Here is a 7,233-nt window from a genome sequence, read left to right on the forward strand (position 1 = left end):
TTTTGTGGATTTCAGTGGTCATGTGAAGGCCTTCCTCCCCTATTTTCAAAGACAATTTAAGCCCCCTTTTCAGAATTGTCACTATTGCCTGCAATGACTTATTGCAGATTTTCCTACTGTGTTACATGGAATTAAATATTTTTCAGAAAAATTTATTATTTCTTTCAAAAGAAGTACATTTTGAGATGATGCCTGTTTATTCTCTCAGGAACTCTCTACAGAAACTGCTGATTTATTTTATTTTTGAGGGATACTACAAAGAAAGGAAGTATGGATGTTTTTGGAAGTTGCATGTACAGTCTCAGAAACCAGATGGGGCTGTTGGCTACATATTATGTTTGTTTATATTGTCAAGTCTGGGGAAAGGTAAAAAACACACCATTTTTTTTTTTTTTTCAGAACTCTATAGCTATGTAATCTCATTACCTTGGTTTTTTGCCTGAGAATCTTTCTTTTCCTAAAACCTGTCATTCAGAGCATGCTCTGAATTCTTTCTATATATACATTCAGGTAATTGAATTTTGTCATCTTTTTGACCTTTAGAATTCTTTGTCAGTTTTACTTATTTCCTACAGGGAGAGAATATATATGTGTGTCTGTATGTATTATATGTATATTACATATCTATGTCAGTATATATAGATCTAGATAGAATTGAGATACTCTCCAGGGAAAGGGGAAGTGCATCTTTTTCCTTGGTCTTTCCATGGTCTATATAATGGATGATTGCCACTATCATGATAACTATGACCTTTTAATTACCTTGAAGCAGTGTGATAACATAGCTAGGCAAGGTAACTCACTATGGTCCTGCTCTTAGCTCAAGGTCCAGAAAGTAAAGTGGCATTTGAGATTAAACACTTTGTATTTGCTATTTCTAGAAGGTTCTTTACACAATAAGCATTTTTTTTGCTTGTTTTCTCTTCTGACATAGTAAATTTGAAAGGTTTAGTGTAATGGTGTCTTAAGGAATGACTTGATGACAGATTCATGCTGGCGTCATAGTGTCCCATTAAGCATGGGAAATTAATTATCCCACGTGCTCTTGACCTGAAAACTCTACAGAAGGTCCTGTGTGGAGGGATAGAATGTAAGAAAATAGTGCAGAAGGTAGTGTCACCACCTGAGGAGTTGCAGCTGTACCAATCACCAAAGATTAGGAACAGCCCTGCCCTTAATAGGCCACAGCTGTGTCCAATAAGAAGAAGAGTGCTACAAAAGAGTGGGTTAGCTGGGTGAGGAGAGAGTTTGTTGGCTGTGCTGTGAGGAGCTGCACATGAGAAATCACCAAGATGGTATGGAGCTTTGCAATAAGATGACAACAGTCCTGTAGGATCTCTTCGGAGCTGTGAAAATTGTGGATGCTGCTCTCTGTTCATTAGCTTGCTTTTCAGTGCTTGACATTCTATTTTCCATTTCATTTGGTTTTCAAACTAGCTAAATTTATAACCTCTTGCTGATTCTGGTTGCTGCAATCATAGGCTGTCTCTGTATTCTGGGAAGGGAAGCTGCACTTTATCTGGAACTCAATTCTGCTGATAAGGCCGATCTTCTTTCTTGCACAGCTACTTCATCTTGTTGCCTTGATTCCAAGGAATTTTTGCTTTCATAGCAATCTTGTTCTACATTATTAATTTACCCTTTAGTTTAAATTGTGCTTAGGCAGTGTATAGTACATGGAATTCCTTAACCATTCCCTTGAAACCAGTAGAGCAGTATATAAACATGTATCTGGTTTTTGGAAAGGCAGGATCTGAATTGGCTTTGGTGACATGGGAATTCTGTTTTGCTACTGCATGTGGCTAAAGTACATCACAAGCAGAGGATTTGAAAGAACTGCATATCTATTTAATTTTTAAATGCTGCTTCAAAACCTGTTTGATCTTTAAATACATCTTTTCCTCCAGGGAGCACAATATAATTTTATGATTCTGAGATAACAAATGCAATTAATGCACTTGAACATCAAATCTGGAATTTACAGGTTCTAGAGGAACTGAATTTGGATAGAAGGATTACACTGATAAGTACTGCTCATCCAGTCAGGAGTGGTAGGATTCATCTTCCCTGCAGGAGAGACCTGTTAAGTGGCCCTAGTCTCTTTACCATCTGAGAATGTTCTGCAATGTGGAATTCCAGAGATATGGAGATTAATTTTACCTGATGAGCTTGCTGGTGCAAGTCTTTATTGAATGGAAATCTGATTATTATAAAACTGTTTTCCCATTGCTGTTATGTAAATGATCAGTTTTGGACAGATAACTGGTAGAAAATTCTTCCAGCATAATTAAACAAATGGCTGAACAGCCTGGAGTCTGGATACCTGCTAGGTAGGGTATAGAATCAGATCTCTGCAGAGTCTGTTTGTTAGAAAAGACAGTGAGGAATGGGATGCTTGAAGATAAATGAAAAACAGACATAGGAAGTGCATGAAGATTCGTAGGGCTTCCACCCAGAATGAGCTATGTAGCTGATCAGCAAGTTTTGATACTCTTAATGAGCCAAAAAGCACTGCTGAGCTGTTAAAAGCTCTGCAGGAACTGACACACTGTAGGTATTTCTGCTTGATTTGATAACAATGTTCTCCTTCCTGAACTGGCACAAACTGGTGCCTGTGAGCAGCTCCATGTGTAGAACTCTGTCAGATATAGAGCCAGATGCTTGTAGTGCTTTCTCATCCAGAAATGACATGTTCCCAAGTGTCACCCCTTCATTTTTAAAATGGGATTGGAGAGAAGGAAATTGTAGTGAAGGTACCATGGTACAGAATACTTAATTACAGGAAAGGATTTCCTCCTGTAGAAGCTCATGTGTTTTCCAAAGAGGAAAATACAGAGTACAGTACTCAGGCAGTGAGGAGCCAGTCCTCTCCCTCTCTCCTGGTTCAATAAAAAGATGCTCCAAACTCTGCAAGTTCTGTGTGTGTCTCTGCAAGGGAGGACAGTCCTGTCCCCTCTCATGGATAAGCAGTTCATTTCGGAGTAATAGATGTCAGGGCTACATGTCCCCGTTTTTGCACCTTTGGCCTGCTTGGAGAAGCTGAGCCCCCTTGACGTTTTCCGGGACCCTGAAGCTCTAATGTGGTGCGAGCACTCGGTGTTTTGCGGGCCCGGCCCCAGCGCTGGCCAGCCGGGCGCCTCTGGCCACCGGGTGGCAATGTCTAGCTTCGCATCAGTGCCTTCCTGCCTGCCAGCCATCAAAGGAATCCAGCAACTTGGAAAAGCATCCCACTTTCTCCAATACCCTTCCCATCCTGCTAAAATTTCTTAAACAAAAAACCAGCCCTAACAACCCCATGACTCACTCAAATAAACCCTCTAGAAATGGATGAGCTAAAACTCATCAAGACCCTTTACCAGGGCAAGCAAAACAGAGCTTCCGCTGCATCAGTCAGCATCTATTGCAAGGGAAATACACTCTAAGAAAGCAAAAGAGCATTTCCAGGGAGTAAAAAGAATGGAAGATAATAATTCTAAACTACTTTGAAACGCCTTTAACTGACTTATCCACAATCTAGAGCTTGGCTGCTCTGAGGTACCATGCAGATTTGTTTTGTAATAGGCAAACTGCTGTGCTAGTGTGGGGTACTGTGGTAGAGAAGAAACCTGCTGAGTGAGGTTGGATGCAGGTACATGCTCAGAACTCCTGGTATTTTTTTTGAGTAAGGTCAACTTTTGACATCTACTTCTTTTGCCAAGAGAAACGCTCCATGAATTCTTTGCATGAGCCTGGTGCGACAGTACAGGCAGTGACATTCAAAATACCTGACCTAGGGATCCAAGAAATTTTTCTGAAGCTGTTCCAAAAATATTGGTACATATTATTATTATTGGTATAAGTAGCTGCTTTCCCAGTTAATACAAATTGTCTGCCTGGTGTTATTCTCTGCTGAGTGCTCAGGAAATCTTCCTTTAAAAATTTTGCTCCTAATGCTTTGCTGCCTTCATTTGGCCATTTCAGGTAATGAAGGTAAGAAAAATGTTTAATTTCACAAATATCTGTCTCGCTCTGGCATTTTAATCACTGGGTGGCAGGTTAAATTGCTTTTGCACTGGCATATTAAAGGGATTGTATTTTTCCATGAAAAGGCAAATTAAACACAATTACTCTGACTTACAATATTATGTAAACTTATATGCCATTTAGATTCTGAATTACTCTAGAGAGTTATGTGCTGGGAAACGCTCAAAAATTGTCAGCAGGTGTTTCTCCTGATGTAGCAGATGTACAAAATCTGTTCAAAGTAGCCTTTCTTTGCCAAGTCAACAGAAGGAAATTTCACCATTGCATGGAAAATATCTAATTTTTTGGAAGTTGGAATGAGCACAATAAATGGAGTATTTTTGCTGTTCTAAATATAGCACTGGTTCTTTCTGAATCTTTCCTGAATTATATTTAACACTATGGGCTGGTATTAGATACTTTTGTTCTATCAGTCAGATTATACACTGACAGAGAGAGAGACTTCTCAGGATCCAATCTATTCCCAAGCTGAGGAAAGACTTTAAAAATATTCATGAACAATTATCCTCCTGTTTGCATTTTGCTTAAGACGAAGACACATTTTTGTGTGCCTGCCTTTGCTAATATATGCCATGGGTGCATGTTTGAGGTTCAACACAGCTGTTTCTTTCCCTCAAGAAGATTTAACCCACTGCCAGTATAACAGTGTGGATTTTGTAATATCAAAAACCAAGAGAGCAAGAGCAGATGGGTATTAGGAGGTGCAAGTGAACATCCAAGAAATGACTGAAACTGAATGTGAACCCTAGTGCTGGTTCCTTTTCTGGAGTTCTTGTGCACTTTGACCTCTGGTCATGAATGGGTGGGGGCAGGTGTTTTTAGGAGAATTGGGGACTTAGGGGGTTGCTGTATCACCAGACCTAAGTTATTCTCTATATTTTTCTATAATTTCTCTTTAGCAATTCTTATCCATATAATAACATACAAAACCTTCCAATTCCAGATACACTGTTCTTCAGTGGCAATGAGCAAAGCATCTGTATTTCCTTAAAATTCAAGTGTAAATTAATCACTTTTAGTCTACAATCCTTTAAAAAGTATCTTTAGCCTTCAACAACCTGTGGTTTATTGAGGCAATTTCACTCTCAATTCACAGAATCACAGAATTGGTAGGATTGGAAGGGAGCTTTGGAGATCACCAGTCCAACCCTCTGCCAGACAGGGTCACCTAGAGCAGGTTACACAGGAACATGTCTAGGTTTGGAATGCCTCCAGAAAGGGAAGCTCCATGACCTCCCTGGGCAGCTGTGCCAGTGCTCTGCCATCCTCAGTGTAAAGAAGTTCTTCCTCATGTTGAGGAGAAACTTCTTGTGTTGTATTTCACATCCATTGTTCTTCATCCTGTCACTGGGCACCACTGAAAAGAGTCTGGCACCATCCTCTTGGCACCTGCCTTTGAGATAGTTGTGTGCATTGATCAGATCCCTTTTCAGTCTTCCCTTCTTTAATTTAGACTTAAATTTTAGCATAAATGTAAAATGTGGTCAGGATTTGTCTTATGTTTTCAGAGTTGATATTCACACAATCGCAGAATGGGTGAGGTTGGACATGGTGCACCTGGCTCAACCTCCCTGCACAGGCAGAGTCAACAGAGAGCACATTGCACAGGATTGTGTCCAGACAGTTCTTGAATATCTCCAGTGAGGGAGACTCCACATCCTCCCTGAGCAACCAGTGCTCTGTCACCTGCACAGTAAAAGAGTTTTTCCTCATATTAAGTGGAACTTCCTGAAAATTACTACTAACCATAGAGAAACACCCAAATTGTACAAACACAGGGTAGTGAAATAAATACATCCACACTATCCATGAAGCTATTCCCTAGAAATTATTTCTTTTTGACTTTTTAATTCTTGGCATAAATCTGTAGCTATTTCCTTGGTAGATTAAAGTGATATGCACTGCAAATTCATTTAAATCCTGAATCTGTCTCATATTGGTCAAGACTTATGTTGTGTAAAGACATAGTTAAAATGATGTAGTCTGGTACTGATGAATTGAACTCAAGAGAAAACACTTGTAAATTGCTTACTAAGTAATCTGAAAACTGTTTTTCTTTTATGCTCTGCTGTAGGTATATCAATTATACACTGTATAAAAGTTATTTTTTCTGTTCTTCCTGCATACCAGAGATGCCAGCAGTCTTACATGCAAACATACAGCTGAGTAAATAAGTTGTTCAGCATGAAATAATGATAATTAGATAATTATTATTCTATCTTTATTATCCAAAATATCCCATTTATTTTAACTTATTGATAACTACAGGCTTCTTAAAAGCTTAAAATATTTGCAACTACAGGAAATTTCAAGAAAATTGAGGTATGTGTCAAGAAGTATCTTAGCCTAAAAACCTGTCCTTTACTAATGAATTTTAATTGACATCTTTATTTCTGACATATTTTTTCTTCTTTCACAGTAGAATTTTTGTGTAGAATCACTTTACAGTTACATATTTCCTTTTTCTGCCTACCAGTTGATCGATGTGTATAAAGTTGCATTTGTGACTTTCTGGGTCATTAAAAAGATGACACACTTTCTTACTAAATCAGAGAAAAGTTGTTCTTATTGCATCTTTTGCCAATTATGTTTGCTCTATTGCTTTCCTTTTTTAGACATCGTTTTTACTTTTATGCCTGCCAGGCTTTTCATTGCTCTTGCTGGTTCCTGGGTGTCTGCCACAAACCAGTTAAGGTTGGAAGAAAATCAATCTTATTTCTAAGAATGAGTCTAGAGAAAAGTGTACTAATTGGTCAATGTTTATTTTAGACTGTGAAAATCTGGTTACCTGTTCACTATTAAGCCTTAGTGACCAGGAACACTGATTTGCCAGGAAAGCCAAGGGGTTTTTTTAACAGTGTGTTTTCTCATATTGAAAATTATTCTTGTCATAAGCTTTTAAAATTTTTTAACTTGCATAGGAAAGATGTTTTGAAGCATGCTACCAAAATTCTGTGCCTGCTGAGCAAGCTTCATCTACTTTAATCTTGCAGGGGTGAGCAGGCTCTGCCATGTGCACACTCTGTGCCCTGAAAAGGGTGAAGCAAAGAAACCAACAAGACTTCTAAGAGAAAATAAGAGAAAAGCTGTGATAAGTATGAAAAAGGCTTATCCTCTGCTCAGAATGAGGAAAAAGCCATGGGAACTGCTTTTGAAGATACTGCTACATAATGTCCAGTCTCCCATAGTCACAGCAATTACATGGATTCA

The sequence above is a fragment of the Agelaius phoeniceus genome, chromosome 4 (genome assembly GCF_051311805.1).
Source record: "Agelaius phoeniceus isolate bAgePho1 chromosome 4, bAgePho1.hap1, whole genome shotgun sequence".
Lineage (NCBI taxonomy): Eukaryota > Metazoa > Chordata > Aves > Passeriformes > Icteridae > Agelaius > Agelaius phoeniceus.